Genomic DNA, 18,976 nt, shown 5'->3' with positions numbered 1-18,976 from the left:
GCTTGTGGGGGTATTTTTATGTCATTAAGATGGAATTTCGCATGACCACTGCACTGGAAGTCTTCCAAGTGCACTTTGCAAGATTAGCAGAAAGCGGAAATGTATGGTGAAACAAATTTGTGCATTTCTACTTGGCTTCAGTAGGTCTGGCCTTTGTGAAAGTCTTAAAGAAATGCTGGATCATCCTTTCCTGATGGTAATTCAGGAACCCCAAGCACAGTTTGAAGGAAATGATGTAAACTGGCTATAAACTGTATATTCGCCACCATTGCACACTCCCATATCTTCCAGAGGGGTCTGATTGAGCTGTCTGATGGTCAGGAACCCAGAACTGGTTGGACTGTTTTTCTCTGAGTTATTAGTGGAAGAGATGGTTACCAACAAAGAGACATTCATGCTGCCTATTTTGGAGACCTATCCCCCAAGGAAAATTTGTCCCATCCCAGTCTGCTGTACCTGTTTCACTCAGTGTTCTAGACAGAACCTTAAACAGGTGCCTAAAATTTTGTCTAGCTTTTTAATGGCAAAAATTAAGGTTTTTTTCTGTCATGTCTAGAGGAACTTAGCTATCTGTTCTTTGGCACAGGCCACCTGCCTGCCCCATTTGGCCAGACCCTTCTACCATTTGCCCTTTCTCAGACTGGTTTCTTGACAACATAGTCATCCCACCTGACATCCCATAGTCATCTGGCTCGTCCTGTCTGTGGAATTAGAAGTGGCTGAAGTTGTCTTTTCCTAACTGAACGTGGAAAAAGAAGCTGCAAGAAATCAAATCATGAACTGAATGGATCAAATAATGGATTTTTGTTGGAGGTGTGACTCCATGGCAGATGTTGATTCTGACACCATTTTGAGTATGGATGTCTGTGCTGATGAAGAACTTGAAAGGAGTAAAAAACAACTGCAAAACTCAGTGCAGGAGAAGAGCCCTAAATACATCAATCTCATGAGATATAATTAATCTGCTCTGACTTCCAGTGGCAGCAAACTTCTTTCTGGCATATTGTAGCTACTTCTTTTCTCCACCATCTGAAGTATTACAATACCTTTTCATCATTTCTTGTTGCTGGAAGGGTGGTGATGAGTGTTCATGTTCTGCTAGGGGAATTTTTTCATCTATGGCAAATGTAGGCAGAAGATACTATTAGGTTGATTGAGCAGGAAACAAAGGTAGTTAGAAAATGTGACATTTATGTCCTTACACCTACCTATAAGAGTATGTGGTTTTAAAACTAGTACAGTAAGTCTCTTGTCAGGGAGAGTTAGCTGCCAGCCAGATTTGTTTCCCAGAAAAGAAGTCTCTGTAGGCTGGCTGCTGTTTAATAAATGCATTGTGTCCATTATTCAAGCTTTTGAGCAGATTCCTTTTGCTTATAGAAAAAAATTAATTATTCTCTTTGTTAAACATCATCATGTTCTTGAATTTATAACAGATTCATAGACATTAGTGCAAAGTAATCCAAAGGTGGCTTGTTTTGTCTGTCTTGTCTGTCTTTTTTCCCTCCCAAGTCAAGCTCAGATGTCAGGTGTTGCTGAACCTGTTTGATTGCTTTGTGAATTCTGGAGGGGCACAAACTGCCACCTGGAGCTGCTACCCAGAGCAGCCACTACCTCTGACTAGTTCACAAAGACACATTTATTCTGGTTGGCATTAATTATATGAAGAAAGTAGGAAAGGAAAAGAGAAGAAAAGAAGTTATTGCATTCCTGAGCTGGTAATATATACAGGACTGACAATTGGAGAGGAAAATTGCAGAGCATAGTGGCTGTCTCTACTGGCAACTGAGAACAGACCAGTAACTTTGTTTTCAAGTGACTTGTGCTGTGTCTATTTGCTCTAAAGAGAGCTAGGTAGGATAAATTGATGATAGCTGTAACAAATAAATGTAACCTGGAATCGAAAATTGAAAATCCATTTAATATGAAAAGCACAGACTCAAGATCCAAACTCTTTGAATCTTCACTATGTAAAGCATTAATAGCATTGGGGTATTTTTGTGGGGGAAGGTTTTTTTGGTGTTTTTTGTTTGGGGGCTTGTGAAATTATTGCTCGGCAAGTCCAAAACTTAAAATGGACGTGGATCTCACTGCAGTGGCATGTTACAAAGGGCTAAAGTATAAAAAGGCTTTCAAAGGAGTAACTAATGGAAGACAGGCACATGGATGGCTGTTCCACTGCATCAGAGTGGGAGAGGACTCTGCACATTCCTGGGAGAGGTTCAGTCAATAATAGGTTTGTTCCTCAGTTTCCTTTTACCTCACCCATCTTCTAGAGGACATAGCCTTTCCATGGCAACTGTGATGAGAGCATTTTGTTAATCTAGTGTGTATGCTCTCTATGAAATTATATATCTGTATGAAAAATCTCAGATTCAAGGAGATTAAAGTTAATGGCTGCAGTATGGATTACTCTCAACTGGTATTCTATGATATGTTAATACCAGTCCTGTATGAACCTAAGCTTTAGAAACATATTGTCTGTGTGATGACTTGTTCATTAACAGAAACTTGAAGTATAGCAGCCCTACCAGATAGAGGACTTCGTCAATCCTTTTAGGCTGAAAAATTTCATGCTCAAGGCCTGGAAATTTCATAAAAATTCCTCCCTAAAGATATTACTACTGCTTAATAGCCATGTGGTTTGGGTTTATTTCTTGCGCCACTATGGGGGCCTTTGTTCTTTGGTTTACCTGCTAGACTTCGTTTTTAATTAAACTTTTTTGTTTCCTCTTGCTTCAGTACAAAAGCACTGTTTCTTATCAGGCTTTTAGTTGTAATTTGCATTGTATTTTATGATAGGTTAGAGTAGCAGGAGATTCTTTTGAAGATCACAAAGAAAAGCAATAGAGTTTCCTTTCTTTGTCTATTGGTCAGCATTACTTTTGGGGAAAACTCTGACATGGACTATAGTGATAGTGGTACTGAGAACTGCAGGAGCTCTGGAGAGCCTGCAACTTGCGTGACAGACTCTTCTTTCAGGGTGATGAGAGAGAATACTTGCACAAGTCCTGAAAAATTTGACATAGAGTTGTGTTTGTTTTTGTGTAGATGCAGGTGCACCATCCTGAAGAAGACACTGACAAGAAAATAAGGAGTAGAATATGACAAAAGAGGAAAGTCGCCAGATAATTAGAGATTTAATAATAAATAGGAAAAAAAAGATTGCTGTGTTGTCCAGGACTTGGTGCTTATTTAATTTTTTGCAGATCATGAGTACTTAGAGGGAGAGTGATTGATGGGATTAATTAGAGATACATGTTTAACAAGTGTTCCTGGTTCTTGTGGCTCATTAGTTAAAACTTGAACTTTGTAAGAATGCTCTTTGCAATCCATATTGGTTAATGAATTCAAACCATTTTGGTTTTGAATGGAGTAGAAATCAAATGAACAAGTAATGCAACAAAAATAATATGTAATGGGTTACAGTGATCTACATTTCATTAGAGAATCAAAAAACCTGAATCAACCCATAAATCAAGCATAATTGGCAAGGCTTGCCTTTGTGGAGATGTTTTCTTTAGATGTCACTGGAGGTCTGTGTTTAAATTTATCTTATGTGACATTACTAGAATTAGTCTTTGAACTAACTCTAGACTAAGTATATAATCTTTGTTTTAAGTAGTTTGTTTTCCATTGAGAACACTGAATATCCAGACTATTTTTCTTTTACACATTTGCATTTATAAACAGTTATATCTCTTCACTTGACAAACTATTAGAAAAATAACAAAAGGATGTATATAAATCTCTGCACAAGGACAGTCTCTGTCCTGAAGTTTTGGAAATCTAAAAGGCAGTTAATTCACTTAACAGGCCCTGTGCTGGTAAGTAAGGATTTGAGTTCCCTGATGCTTTGTTTTTTTCATAAGTTAGTGTTCTTTATTAAAGACACAGCTTTCTTTTACTAATAGTTTTCAAGGCCATTCATTTTAATTTGCTAATGATCAAAATTTCTTTTAAAATATACCGGTACTGTTAATATAGGAATATTGCTGGAAGACAATAGACAATACCCTCAGGACCAAAGATTATTTCATTAGCATAAATTTGTTTGGTTCTAATTCCATAAGTATTTGTCTATTTGTCTACTTAACTTTATTTAGCATTTCCTAGAAATTCTTGTATCTGGTGCTACCTCTCAGTGTCTGTGGAGCAACTGCCACTACTGTTTTCAGTAAGGAGATGCTCCCTTCAAAGAAAATGTTGATCTATGGCTTTAGCTGGAAACAGAACTGAAGTTTCAGCAAAATGGGAGCTGAGTGTAAGGCTAAAATACCCTCGTAATTACTGAAACTGTATATTCATACTACTACTCATGAATACCACATAATCTTCCCATAATACTAAGGGCTATATTTCAATGCTTAAGAAAATAAATTTAAATTTCTTCTCTAATATGAGTCCTTGTGACCATGGTGTAAAAACATGAACAGATTCAGGCAGTCTTTGTCCAATTCATTAAAGCAAAATCTTTATCCCAGTTTTCAGAATTGGATCACATAGAGGTAAATCATAATCAGACATCCCCTTTGTACAGCATCTCCAGCAAAGGCACTAATCTACCTGTTATGCTAAAAAAACCCATGATTTTTTAAATATAAAACAGTAGAGGATTTAGACGTAGCCAAGAGCATCAAAATTAAGACTGTTCTCTAAACCTTCCAAAGTTTTAAGGCCATCTAGATTTTACATCCCAATATCCTCTCAACAATTTAGGATTAACTGCCTTTTCAAACACTGTAGAAGAGACATAGACTTCAGAAGATGTGTTTAAAAACTTTAGGCTTTACATTTAGTAAGTGTCAGCTCAAGTTTGTTTTGGCATCATACTGCTAAAAAGCAGTTAGCAGCAAAGTAAAAGAAAACAATTTTCTTATCTTTTCAATGCAAAACTTTTTCCATGTGATGAGACTGAAAGAGTAAACAATCCTTCTGCATATGCTGCAGGAGAAAACATTAAAAGGATCAAGTTCCTGTGCTTTTGACTGGGTTAGTTTTATTTTCCCTCCCTCATTTTTAAATGTTTCTTGCACAATGATATTCTTCAAACCTTATTTTGATAGTCAGGTTAAACTGATATTTTCATACTCCTACTCTGATCACTCCCTCAATGTCCTTCAGGGGGTCAGATTAGAATTCAGTGCTATGTTGTTAATCCAACAATTTAAAACAGAGCAATTAATCTTTCTCTGTCCAAAAGCCAAAATGCAGCACTGAGCAAAAAGCTTCATTGATCACAAGGAATTGTTAAAAGCATGTTCTGTGTAGCAGTGAAGTAGCTTTTCTTTCCCTTTCTCTGCCTCACCTACCTCCAAATTTACAAGCATCTGCTATATATTCTAAGCAAGGGGATTTTTTGTTTGTGGCTTACTTTGAAGTTTAGAAAGGCAGGCTTTTGTTTAAATTGGGGAAATATGATATTTGATAGAGCAATTTGTAATCTATTCAAATATGAATCAAGTACTACACATTTCTCCTTCAGAAAGGCATAAAGTATTTTAGAATCACATGCCGCTGTTGAAACTATAGTTTTGCCTTTCTCCAAAGAGCCTTAATGGTTGGTAATTTATAGTATGACTTATTGGGTCAAATTATATTTAAATACAAATGAAGCACTACGGGGGAAATGGCATACCTGCATACAGTGACCCTTCAATGTCTTAAGAGTTCCATCAGTGAGGCCAGAAGTGGTTTGTGGCTCAAAAAGCAATTAATTATCATACAACTATTTGAGAAAGAATTATCACTTAGCATTCATATGAAACAATTTCATACTAAGAAATTGCTCAATTTGTATCACATTAATCACTCTTGGTGACATGATACTTCTTAATTTTTCCAAAAAGTCAGACTGCCTTTTTTTTCCTTTTATGTCCTTAATTTTCAAAGAGAATTGCAAAGTGCAGATGCTGACTTAAAGGAGGAACATATGTATTTTCTGCACTTCCTTCACCTGGGATGAGCAGAGGCTGTGGCTAGTCAGAAATGTACTGAAGATATTTGCCTGGAGCAGGAAAACCCTATGTCTCAGACATGCTGTTAAGAACAGCAATGAAGCTGCTCTTACTCTGGCCCTGTTCAGAAAAATGTGAGTTGCCAATGTCATTTGGATCAGCCCCTCTGTGCTGACTGACCATATGGCAAGAGAAGAAAGACTGGGGAGATACTATTTTTAACCAAGCCACTGTTGTTGCTTTTCTTCATCACAGAATTCTATGATTAGCTGTTTAGAACAAGTAATTTATGTGATTGTGCTTGCCTGTGGAAAAGTTACAAACTGCAGACATTAGCATATTTGTTCCATTTGTTAATATTAGAGTTTCAATATGACCCATTATACTATGCTGTGGCATCTGCTTTCTGAAGACAGTGGACTGATTGTTTGGAATAAGTGCCCAGAAGCAGCACCTATCAGTCTAAAAATGAATATTCCCTGTCCATCAAAATAAGATAAAATTGCACAGATAATGAACTATAAAAGAAAGATCCTATTTCCCTTCTGCACACTGAAGGAGTGGCAGAGGGAATTTCCTTTTGAGGGCAGAAGGCAAGGCAGTAAAAATGAGATTTGGAAACTGCATATTAGTACTTTAAAATTAGCAAGGAAAAAAATCTTACTTCCTAGATTTCTTAAAAATCCCTTGGACCAATTTTCAAGTCCAACTGCTTTAACGAAGATATCTATGCCTGACTCACAAGCTGCATAATGGAACCCAGCAAAAAGCTGTGCTGGATGCTTGTGGGTCAGTGCTTGTTCCAGGATTAACATTGGATTATGATTTTGTGCCACATCTAAGTTGCTTCTCCCAGTCAGTCCTGGTTTTGTCTTTTTCTAGCACGTTGAATATTTTCTGGAAACAGGATTTCTTGTAATCTAACTGGGCACTTGCTTGTTTCTCTTCTATTGTTGATCTTCTTCAGCTCCTATTGTGCTCTGTTTCTTGACTGCCAGGAGCATTGTAAGCAGAGTAACACAGTAACTGTAAAGCACAGCTGTGAGGCATGCAGAAGGTGGAGTATGATACTCGATGCTCCCCAAAACAACAGGACTGCCCTGATCAAACTTCCACCGTGAAGAGCTGACTGTGAATTTGGCAGAAACAGTGGCTGCACAGCAAACAGACACAGTTTGGAGACTCTGGCATCAGAAATACATAACTTTAAAATCCACACAAGATGAAAGAATAATTTTACAGAGGGTCAATAGATGGATTTTCATTATAGCTTGAAGCTATATTAAATGCATATACAGTAACTTAGCTCTCTAGTAATATATTAGCTCAGAGTCTTAGACTGAATTTCTTCACATCCTCTTTGAGCTAGGGACATTGCCAGTTGATATCTAGGGAATCTTTTGACATAGTTTAAGAAATTACTGTAACAAACTAACCACTTCTTTTCTCTGCTGTAACTCATTGCAACTATACACACCTTAAGCACTCATTTTTTGTAGTTTGTACCATGCAAAGAAACACATGAGCTGTGATTCAGCATTTAATCTACTGATTCTGTGGTGAAGGTGGTAAGTTTCAGCAGAAAGAAGCTATTGGTGGCTGAAATATCTTTTGTTACCTTTGTAAAATTCACCAAAGCTCTTGGTGGACATTATAAGAATGCAAATGCACAGCTGTGTTAGCTCTGACCACTAGTGATGATATCTCATTAAACTGTGGTAATTTGATTATATTCAGTCATGTATCTCGGTCCTTCCTCATGTCTAAAGACACTTCTGTTGAGGTTTTCATGAATTTCAATATGTATTGAAGAGGAGGAAGGCTAGAAGACATCTATTTTATTGTTCACACTTGAGTTCAAAAGTGGAAGAAGAGGGATTAGTTAGAGTATATTTGTTAGATGACTTCATTATCTTAAGGTAAGGTTCTTGAATGATGAACAAGCTGGCATCATGAGTAACACAAATACAGCTTTATGAGGCCATGGGTTTGAACTCATAATTATTCACTTCCATACATGTATATGTGCATAAGCAGTGAAAAGTATTCTGAAGCCTTTGCTGACAAACCATCACATAGAAATACTCAGCTCTAATTATGAAATCTCCCTCAGTGCTGTCTATTGTAACACATGCAGTGTGTTACCCTCAAACTGAAGTAAAACCCATGCAGGAATTAAGGCATATGTATCAGCAAAATTAAGATTATTGGAATTTGTATAATTTTTATGATTGATTTTAATATGAAGATGCAAATAGAAAAAAAAATGTTCATTCATTGAAACTGCTTTAGACTGTGGCTGTTGTCTGCAAGCAAAGGGCATGAAAAGGCTGACTAACTGTAGTGTGGACAAAGAGAGCAGCAGGACAGCATCTGATCACAGAATGAGGAATCATTTGGGCTGGTTGATCACAAATCCGTCTGGATGACTATATGCCATCATAGCTGGACAGACAGTCCAAAGAAACTACATGATACTGTTTAATGAAAGATCAAGGACAGAATATGTGTTGAGGAATCTAAAATTCTTCTGTCTAGGACTTGTGCTGTGGCTCCTACTGAGCTGCTTATAACTTGACTTGACTGTAGGTTATCCATGGACATTTAATATCATGGAAAAGATTGTGGAATATTGTTTTATTACATTCTAATAATCATAATTTCTCTGCACATCTGTCTTGCTTTCTGCATGCTCAGTTTGCCTGTTAGAAGCTGCTATTCTACACACAAGTGAACAGACATTGCCAGCAAAAAGCTTTAAAAACCTTATGAAGAACGTGCATTTGTATGAGGTCTCTGGTCTATTGTTTCAAGGAAATGAAATTAATAGGAAATTAAATAATCAAAACAGTTGTTTGTTGCTTCAAAAGAACAAAGTCCAGGCTCTTCCATGGAAGAAAAACATAAGACAAGTGTGGGTTTGCAATCTTATGCTCAGACGTCTGAGGTATGTTTTGTTTCACTTTGTTGTGTTACCATTGTATGAAAGAGGGCATTGCAACATGAAAAACGGAGAACACAAGGAAGCAATTCTTTCCTGCTGTTTCCACTTTGTGTGATTTTTTTAACACCTTTGTTGGAGACCAAATGTCTGGTGTGACTCAGTCAGGATTCCTCCCGGGCACTTTGGTAAAGCAGTTGCAGTTTCCTGTTGCAGTTTGCTGCTTACATACAAGATAAAGTAAAATTAAAATAAAAATAAATATTCAGCAACTGCTATCATCTTGTGTTTCACCTGGTGAATCTCAGGGAGTAGGGTCTCTGTGGTGTTCGGAGGAAGAGAAATCTTTCACACAGGTGCTGTACTCTCTCAAATTGTCCCCACTTTTGGCAAATTCCTGCTGGACTTTGCACTGTCACATTTTTGAATAACATTTGGAGAAAACAGTGAAAAGGAAGTTATTATTTGCCGCAAGTCTGTCGCGCAGAGCCCTGCCCTTCTGGAGAGCGGCAGAGGTGGGAATGTTCCTTTTGCGGGCGGCGGGTTTGGGCAGTCGGGCCGGCCTCCCCTCGCCGGGCTGGGCGCTGCCGGCCGCTGAGTTCCCCAGCGCCGGGCTCTCCCGCACCATGGGACAGCGCTGTCCCACCACAGCCCTGGGCTTGTTGGGATGCTCTCTGCCTTCACCCCGGCGGGGCTGGCCCTCGGAGCGAGGAGGCGTTTCGCTGCGGGCGCAGATGAGGGCTGGCTTCGGGAGCACGGATCCTGGCGGAGGCGGTTTAGGTGGAGCGGGTTTTCCTGCCATTGTAGGGGCGATTTTCCTGTTGTGTTTTCGGCCACAAGTGTCTCGCAGTTGCAGGCGCAGTCGGTGCCGCCACAGCGTTGCTGGGGCGGTGGTGGGGGCTCCTGCCTGTCCCCCTCGGGCTGCCGGGTGTCGCTGAGGGCCCCTGTCTCCGCAGCCATGCTCCCCACGGAAGATGTAGGGCGGGATCCAGCGGTGGGTATGCGGCTGGGTGGCTCGGTGGGAGAGGAGCAGATGCCTCTGTGTATGCTTGCCATTGCAAGTAATTTCGGAAGTGTTTTATAACGTGTTTAGCAGCCGGAGGGAGGAGTTGAGGTTTGCTCCGTTGCTGTGATGAATTATCTTTTTGGTACTAGAAAGTCTGGAAAAAAGGGAACATTTTTCATCTTGTGTTTTCAAACAAGAACTTATTGACTTGTTAGTTGTCATAAAACCAGTTAGAGAGATAAAGGAGCATTAGCATCTGCATAGTGTTAACAACATCTGGAACGTTATAATTCTGTTTTTAAAATAACAGATGAAAGCTAAGATACATGTTTACATCAGAAAATTTTTAAAAATTCATTTCCCTGAAGCCTGCTTCAGTCCTTGTGCAAAGTCTTTCAAATTCCATTTATTTATTTGTAAATGATGAAGGTACATAACCTAAAGCAGCGACATGCTTCAAGTATGACAGCTGAAAGGTGATGTTTTTTCAAAGGATGTGCGTTTGGCACCAGTATGCTCAGACTGATGGTCTGGTCACTACAGTTACTTTTTATGCATATTCTATAGCCATAGAAGCCCACAAAATGTAGCATACATTTAGGAGAGTCACCAGCATGTAGCGCTCATAGATACAGAATCATCATGTGGTTTTCCCAGTAAAATATTTCAAGACCAACAGTTGTCTCAGGGTAAGGTGACACTCAGCGATGTGTCAAAGTAGGTATTTATGAAGCTGCTGGAAGAAAAAGCTGGAAGCTGTGCAGATGCATACCAGTAACTCTTTCTCAAGTGCCACCTTAGTTATTACAGTAACACTGACCTGCTTGCCAGCTAACAGGAAATGTACAATTTTGTTCTATTTTTTTGAGATAAACTGGGAGACTTTTTTATGTAAATGATGAAGAACATCTAAAGGGATATTATTAGGCTATTGTTTTCTCTTTTGATTATCTCTTAAAAGCTACTAAGCTATTTTGTGAGTGATATTGAGAACCTGTTATTTGAGAGGTCTATTGGTGATGTTGATACAGTAAGTCAGAAGCAGAACTATCCAAAACCAGAAAAATCCCTGCTTAGTGGTGTCAGCTGAAAAGAGGATGCTCTGGGATTTTTCTCCTGCAACTCAACTCAGTTTTCAGTGTCTCCTCTTGGATTTTTAACTAGAGAATGATTGGAATTAAGCATATTTGAAGATATTTATTGGAAGCAAATTTGGCTAAACAAGTGATGTTGAGAGCATAAATGTAAAAAGGAATAGATGTTAGATTCTCTATTTTTTCTTTTTACAGCTCAAGAACACTGGTAAGAGTTAATTGTTACCAGTCTTAATTTCTTAGATTTTTAAGTTTCTTTCATATCTGGAATAAAACAAATGTATCTAGTAAGCACAGACCACTTAATACTGAAGATAATCTCAAATAGTTTAAAAACAAATGGCTTTAGAGATGGCCATTTCTTCCCATTGATTTCCACAGGACCCTACAGACACCTATTCAGATGAAAGCCACCACTTGCATTAGGAGCCACTATGCTCCAAGACAGAAGGACAGCATTCTTTTATTTTTTCACTTTGTGATTTGCTACCAGGTACTTGCAGATTTCTGTTCTCGTCTGCAGAGATGAAGAATGTTCATAAAAATTATTTTGCTAACGCTGAACAGCACCCTGGTGTCCCAAGCAGCGGTGGCAGAAACATGCCCATGGTGGCCCCAGTGACACTAGTAAGACAGAAAATGTCCCCACTTCTCTCAGAGCAGGACTCAGGGTCTGGCAAGGGCCTGTGTGAAGATTCTCTTTCCTAATGCACTAGTTCTGGTGGTTCCTGTTTTATTATTCTCAAGCCCAGGAAGCCTGAGTGGGGTGTTTCCTCCACTGGTGACATGTTTCTGTTAGGGGTCTAAAGCAGATAACCTTCAGAGCATAGATATAATTTGTTCTTATCATCCACCTTCCCATGGTTCGCAGCTAATTTCCTCTTCTAAGGACCTGATTAAAATCTTGATTTTTAAATACATCATTGATCTTTGGGAGTTCAGTGTACTGAGGGTACAGCAGGCATACAAGAGTACTAGGAGTTCTTCAGTGTTAGGTAGTAGGGGTTTTTTCTTCTTGCAATAACCAGAATCTCTTTATATTCTTTGTAAACGGGCAGAGTAGAACTCTGAGAAAATGTCTTTAAAAATTCCTTTAAAAAAAGTTTTATAGGCTTTTTTAGGGATCACATATAAGGACCAGGGAACAGGACTGTGAGAGGTTAACACTGTGTCTTTTGGAATGTGATTATATTTATAAGGAGCTTTAGTTCACCAGAAATACCTGATAGGTATTTTAAGTCCAGAGCACTTTTAAGTTTAAGTTGCAGGTAGTTTAAGTTCAGAGCTCTATGTGGTGGGTTGTACCAGTTCCTGGGACATTTATTGCTGATATTTTAAATGTTCTCTCTGATAAGAAGGTAGACCCTGCTATTCTTCCGTGAGAAATTAAAATATCATTATTTAGGTGAAGACAATGATTGTGAACTTTAATTCTCATGATTCCCTTTACTTAGTTGTGGGGAAAGACTTCATAGAACAACTTGGTGGGAAGAGAATGCAATCATTTCTTTCTGCCACCCTAAAACCTCCTCTGAAAACTCACAGTAGCTTACAGCTCCAGAATTTCCAAGCTGCACTAAAGTGTCTGTGTGTGACCCCTTGTGACTAGAAGGAATGTGTTGGAACACCTGATTTCTGAGTATTTCTGTTGCTGTATTATCTATGTTAAAAATCAGGGTGTACTGTGTCATCTAAGGCATTACATAAGCTGGAAAAATGTGGGAGATTTCCAGCTCTGTCCTGCAACCAAAGCCTTATTTGTATTTTTTTTTTTTACCTTTCTTTTGTTGTGGAGTGGCATCTATATCGAGGAAACTCTTAGCTTGAAATGAGTGAGGAAAAAAGAATAGTGTGGTGCATAGCAATTTGTCCCCTTTGGTAAGTTTTTGAGTTGCTCCAGCTGTTGTTTTCCATTCTGTCAGTATCATACCAAGATGTGAAATTGATGTTTGTTCCTATATAGCTATGATATACCCCAGAATAAATGCCACTTTCTCAAATGAAGAGTGCAGATTTAGTTGAGGAGGTTTTTGGAACAGACCTTCAACCATAAATTTAATTGGAGGTCACATGTGCTAAAGATTAAACAATTCATTGCTTTCCTTCCCCTAAAGAATTTTGAGGAAATATTAAATCTTGTATCTAAAGAATGTAAAGCTACAGGAGTTGCAGAAATATAAAGAATAAAGACCAAAAAGCATTCCCAGTGTACAGTAGTATAGGTTTATGTGCATGTGTAATATTTTACCTAATATATTACTATATATATTATTAAATCATTGATTTATTGATTTCTTTGGGATTTACAGGGCAAGATTTTTTTTTCTAGTCTGTTAGTTTTGAGAAGGAATATGTGGTGTTGTGCCAAACCCCTTGATTCAGTGAGATGCTCTTGTCTCACTGAATAACCTAATGGGATTCATCTTTTTGAAAATGCATTCTCCTACTGGCATATGTTCCGATCAGAAAGGGATGTTGTCAAGGCTTTATAACACTGCAAACAGCATAGCAGGCATACTTTTGCTGTATTGATATCATTTAAGTGTTGCAAACAACTATCTCAGCATTATGGAAAGACTGCATGTAACTTCTAGACAAGGCAGATGATCATTCTGTCAATGAAAATGTACGAATAGGATGAACTAGTACTTTTCTTTCATGCTGATCATTTGTTTTTGCATATCAGGAACTGATCAACAGACACTGTCTTTTGAATATTTATTAATTCTCACTGCTTTGATAAAAGCCAGTGGGAAAACAAGTATTTGCTTGCTTCAGGGTGTGTGCAGCTTGTTCTCTTTACTGTTATAGAAGTTTCCATTAAACATTTCTAAAAATTTTTTGATGTTGGATTATTAGTTCTTTTTGCACTACTTACACAACCAACATTATTTACTTTAATATCTTACTAGCTGTGCTGCTGGAAATTGGTAACATCATGAGTACTCACAAGCTTCAGTATCTGTGCTGCAGAAGGTAAAATCTGTAATAGACTGGGCCATGCAGGAGTTCATTGGTTTGATCACATTTGAAATGTTGATTGCATGGGCTGTGGAACAATCACATTCATTTGTTGGAAAGAAAAGTTGTTTCCCACACAACTTGTGTATATAGTAGAAAATTATAGAAAATGGCAAAAATAATATGATTTCCTTTTATTTTCTTCACTGTTAACCTTCAGCTTTCAATTTCTTCAGTTTTTTTATAGCCTGTAGCAGGTTTGTCACAAGAACAAAAATTAAAAACGTGACATTTACTGTGCACTTAACAGGAAAACGTTGTGGCTTTGAAAACTACAGCTCTGTATTGTGGTAGTAACCTGCTTAAGCATTCCATAGATTACTCAGGAATAGTGTGGGTGCTGACCACAATTCCCCTTGTATTATAAACCTAGGATACATACATATATAGACACACCTATGCATACACAACTCATTTTATTGCATTTCACACTTATGTACTTATATTTTGTATTCCATTTCTTTTCATATTCATATAATGGCAGTTTCATACATTTCATTTTCTACCTGAAAAGGTTGCCAAATGTTTTCAACAAAAAACTTAATCTTCAGGTGCTCAATCTTTAAATTAGCCAGTGGTCTTATGTCCATTCTGTACATGAGTTTGAAGGACCAGGATTGAAATGGCCATACTGTAGCAGTCTTTCCATAGTAGTCTTAACACAGTAAATTGTTAGAAAACATAACTAGGAAAAAGGCTATTCAAGCCTGCTTAGGCATATTTTGGCTATAATTCACCAAACCACTGCAAACTGATTTCACCAGAGAGGATTTTCAAGGAATTCTGGAACACGTCACAAGTCCAATTCTTTTCCCTGGTGCAATTTGTTAGTAAGATGCTTAAAATTTCTAGAATGGCCTTCTTCCTCCTACCATGGATCTGAGTTCACTACAATTGAAATGAAACGGCTTTAATCATGCCATGAGCTCCACCTTTACAAGAGTGGAAAATGATGTTTTCTAGAACATTATTTTCCACTGCTTTTCCACTCATGGTAGATGCTGTTCTCACTTGTCCTGATGGTTGTAGGACCAGCTGGAATATCAGAAGAGCAGGAGACACTGTGTGGCATGCTAAAACATTGCCTGCTAACTTTATTGTAATAGCTAGGGATTTCATATTATATAGGATATTCAGTGTGGGGAGAATTCTACAGTGTTTTATGGACCAAAAGTGATCTCAATACACTAGAATTTTTGATATATTCATTTATAAATGCAGCTTTATACTAGTGGTGAGTTGACCGTGGCTGGGTGCCAAGTGTTGACCAAAGCTGCTCTGTTTCTCCCCTTCTCAGCTGAGCAAGGGAGAATAAATATAATGAAAGGCTGATGGGTCAAGGTAAGGGCATGAAGAGATCACTCACCAGTTGCTGTCATAGGCAAAACTTACTTGACCTGGGAAAATTAATTTAACTTTTACCAATCAAATCAGAATCAGGTAACGAGAAATAAAATATCTTCTCCTCCATCCCTTCTTCCCAGGCTTAATTTCACTTCTGATTTTTCTGCCTTGTTCTCCCTAGCTGCAGTGGGAGATGGGGAATGGGGGTTGCAGTCAATACATCACACATTGTTTCTGCTTCTCCTTCCTCCTCAGATGGAGGACTCCTCACACTTCCCCTGCTCTGGTGTGGGGTCCATCCCATAAAAGACGATAATTCCTACAAAAACTTTTGCATGGATCCTTCCCACAGTTCTTCACAAACTCTGCAGTGTGGGTCCCTTCTACATGGTGCAGTCCTTCAGGAAAAGGCTGTTCCAACCCAGGTCAGTCACGAGTCCTGCCAGGAATCTGCTCCAGCATGGGCTTCCCACAGGGTCACAGATTGCTTTTGGCATTCACCTGCTGCGGTGTGCAGTCTTGCAGGTGGATCTCTGCTCCACCCTTAACCTCTGCAGGCTGAAGGGGGGCACAGTCTGCCTGACCATGGTCCTCACCATGGATTTGTGTGGAAAAATTCACTTTGCCAGAGTTTTATATCCAGAAAGGAGACAGAAGAGCTCTGTGACTTTATTTATGAACAAAGGGAGAGGCCATAGGGGGTTTCTCCATGGGGTATCTCAGATTGTTGGAGGATGCAGCCCAATTTTTCATCCCAATTTCCTCGCCACACTACCCTCTCCCTTTCCCCATTGGCTAAGGCACTTGGAAGGTACAGACATCCCAATTCACCTATTATATGTCCCCTTTAGCACACATGCACAAACACACAGACGCCCTTTGAATAACATAGCTCTATTAACTCTTTGTTCTTCTCAGAGTCCAGAAATTTAGCACGACCTTGGCTGAGCAGCAGTCCATGTCATTTAGTAACATTTTCTGAAACTCATGGTTTCTCCTGTTACCAGCATACCTACAAGTCCCTGGGCCCTATCTGCAAGCAGATTCACACCATCTGTTTGTAAAGACACATTTGTCTTATTCCTTTCAGGTTGCAGGGAAATCTGCACCTGGAGCACCTCCTCTCTCTCATTATTCACTGTCCTTGTTGTCTGCAGAGCTGTTTTTCTCACATACTGTCACTCCCTTCTTTTCTGGCTGCAATTGCTTCTCTGCAGTAATTTTTTTCCTTTCCTAAGTCTGTTATCTCAGAAGTTATCCCACTGTTGCTGCTGGGCTATGTCTTGGCAAATGAAGGTGTTAATGCCACCTACAAAATATGTTATCTTTGTAAGAGAAGTACAGAGATGCTAATTCCACTAATGTTAATAGAAGTCTTGCAATGAACTAGATTGATGTTGGGATTTAATTTAGTGCATGTTTACAACATACTGCATAACTGAACACTATGTGCCTAGGGAGATGTCACAAATTCAAAGTTACTTAAATATATTTTTGTTGTTTAAATACCATTTGTTTTGACAATCGCTTCTATTTTGATATCTGCTCTTAAAAGTACCTCCTGTGGGTAGAAAGATAATACTTGTCATTTCAATGACATTTTGGTAATAATGTAATTTTCTGCCAGTAATTCCATATTTTTGCAAATAGGAAATTCTGTACTTGATATTCCTTCACTCCTTTCTGTGTCTGGAGGCTATGTGCCTTTGAATTTATGAGCTAGGTTGAATATGGAATACAAGGAACTCTGTGTGTATATAAACCATGCATATTGTGTTTCTGCCTAATCTTCCAGTTTTCTGTAGCTGTGGATTCTGTACCATTCTCAAGGAAAAAAGAAAAACCCAAACCCAACATGAGACCTTAAGGCAAGGGCCAGTGAGTTTGAAAGATCTTATAGCTGGATCATCAGCACACTGATCTGTATTTTAGGCACCTACTTAAATATGAAAGCAGAATTGCAGTGGATTAGAGTAATCATCTTATTGTCCAGAAAAGGCAGCCCATCTTTGGTGAGGGGCTCTCAAAGGATTCATTATTCAGTCCTAGATGGGGCGTGTTTTGACTTATTTGCAATGCGAAAGAAAACAGGGAAATGTAATTTTTTTTGGTTTCTATCAAGGTTCTCAGCTTTGTTTACCTTGGAAGATAGGTTCTTATTCCAAGACGATTACAGTCTGAGATCAGATTTTGGCACCCTTGCTCATACTGAATAGCATTAGTTAAGGCTCAGCTGCTGCTCATTCAGGTCAGATAGATTAGAGTTAGTCATCGATTGAGGTGCTGGTATTTGTGTAGAGCCCCGATGGTGATTCAAACATGTTTCTATGAGGCAATGGTGCAAATGTTTTTCTGCTGCTTCTGGCTATTTATCTCTACCCCTCTTTTATATGAGAACCATAAAAAAGCCTTTGCCTAAAAAAAGTGCTTTAAGAGGGAAACAGAATGAATAAGACAGTTTGGCACATGGAGGAGCAGAAGGAATTTTGTACAGAAAGATTAGCATAGAAGAAAGCCCTGTATTCTAAACATGGTCCTAAGAAATAAACCTTAAAGGCTGGCAGGTTTTCACAGGGCTGCCAGTAGATGAGCAATGATTAGTTTGTCTTTTCAAACATTGTCTGCTGCCAAACCCGAATCCCCTTCTCCCTATTCTAGTACAGCATTCAGCCTGCAGGATAAGGGGATGATGAGCTAGACAGTTGTGGTGTGGAAGGGATTCAAACAATGTGAATGAGATTTTGATCTTTTGGGACTTCTGTGAGACAGAGAGTGAAGAGGAGGAAAGACAAACTGGTCTTCATTTGCAGAAAAGGCTTTAATCTCTTCTGTGCTGTATGGCTATGGCTGAGAGAGTAGTTGTCTTCCTGCTCATATTAAATTTCCAGACATTTAATTTTGACCAGATGCACCGTGCAATTATGGCAGCTGATGGATAGCTATAAATGAATTAGTTTTTGGCAAATTGAACTTTATTTCAAAAAAGATCAGCATCACGGAAGATACGGGAAAGCAAATTTTGTGACGGGGTCAGTGCATTTTTAAATGCTCAGATTTCTTGGCAGAATAAAAGGACACATTAGTGGAAAGAGGAAAAGAATCCTCATTTCTAGCCATACATCTGCAACAGACGCCTTGTGCTCTTCCCACACAGCAAGGAGGACTAAATACCAATGGTGAAGTCTGAACCTTGTCTCTGTTGAACTTTCCTTTCTGCTTTGGTTCGTGTTGGGGTTATAGGTAGCATTCCTGTCACTGCCACCACGCTCCCCACACTAATTGTCATGAAGCACAGAAGATTCAAGCATGCTTGGTTCCCAAGGCTGCTAATGAGCCCTGAGTTTTTCTCACCCTTAATGAATCAAGGTTTGTTTGTGGGGGATTCTTGTCCTTCTGTCGTTTTCTCTGTCCAGGGGAGGAGTCAAGAGTTCACACAACTGAACAATGACTTTACAGTGTAAAGACGATGCAGCTGTGCCATCTGAAGCCATCCTCAGTTATAACCAACAAAGCTTAAATAGATTGTACTGTGAAGAGGTACAGCTCTGTGAGTGTGAAGCATAGCTTTTGCTTCTGCTTCACTGACCTGTCTGCTTGCGGCAGTGACGGGCCCTTG

At 38.9% G+C, this 18,976-nt stretch overlaps 1 protein-coding gene across 2 annotated transcripts in view; it reads left to right on the top strand.

Annotated features, from left to right (window-relative positions):
* Positions 1 to 18,976, top strand: part of MID1 (midline 1) — a 140,608-nt gene that overhangs the window by 23,904 nt on the left and 97,728 nt on the right. The window contains exon 1 of one of the 2 annotated variants that reach the window (XM_066313864.1): positions 9,835 to 9,889. The exons of the other annotated variant lie outside the window; for it this stretch is intronic. The gene's annotated coding sequence lies outside the window, so the exon portion shown is untranslated. Of the gene's footprint in view, positions 1 to 9,834; positions 9,890 to 18,976 lie in introns of those variants that run through there. 2 annotated transcript variants of the gene reach the window in all.

The sequence above is a fragment of the Sylvia atricapilla genome, chromosome 2 (assembly GCF_009819655.1).
Source record: "Sylvia atricapilla isolate bSylAtr1 chromosome 2, bSylAtr1.pri, whole genome shotgun sequence".
Classification (NCBI taxonomy): domain Eukaryota; kingdom Metazoa; phylum Chordata; class Aves; order Passeriformes; family Sylviidae; genus Sylvia; species Sylvia atricapilla.
This window is presented reverse-complemented; position numbering and strand designations above follow the sequence as displayed.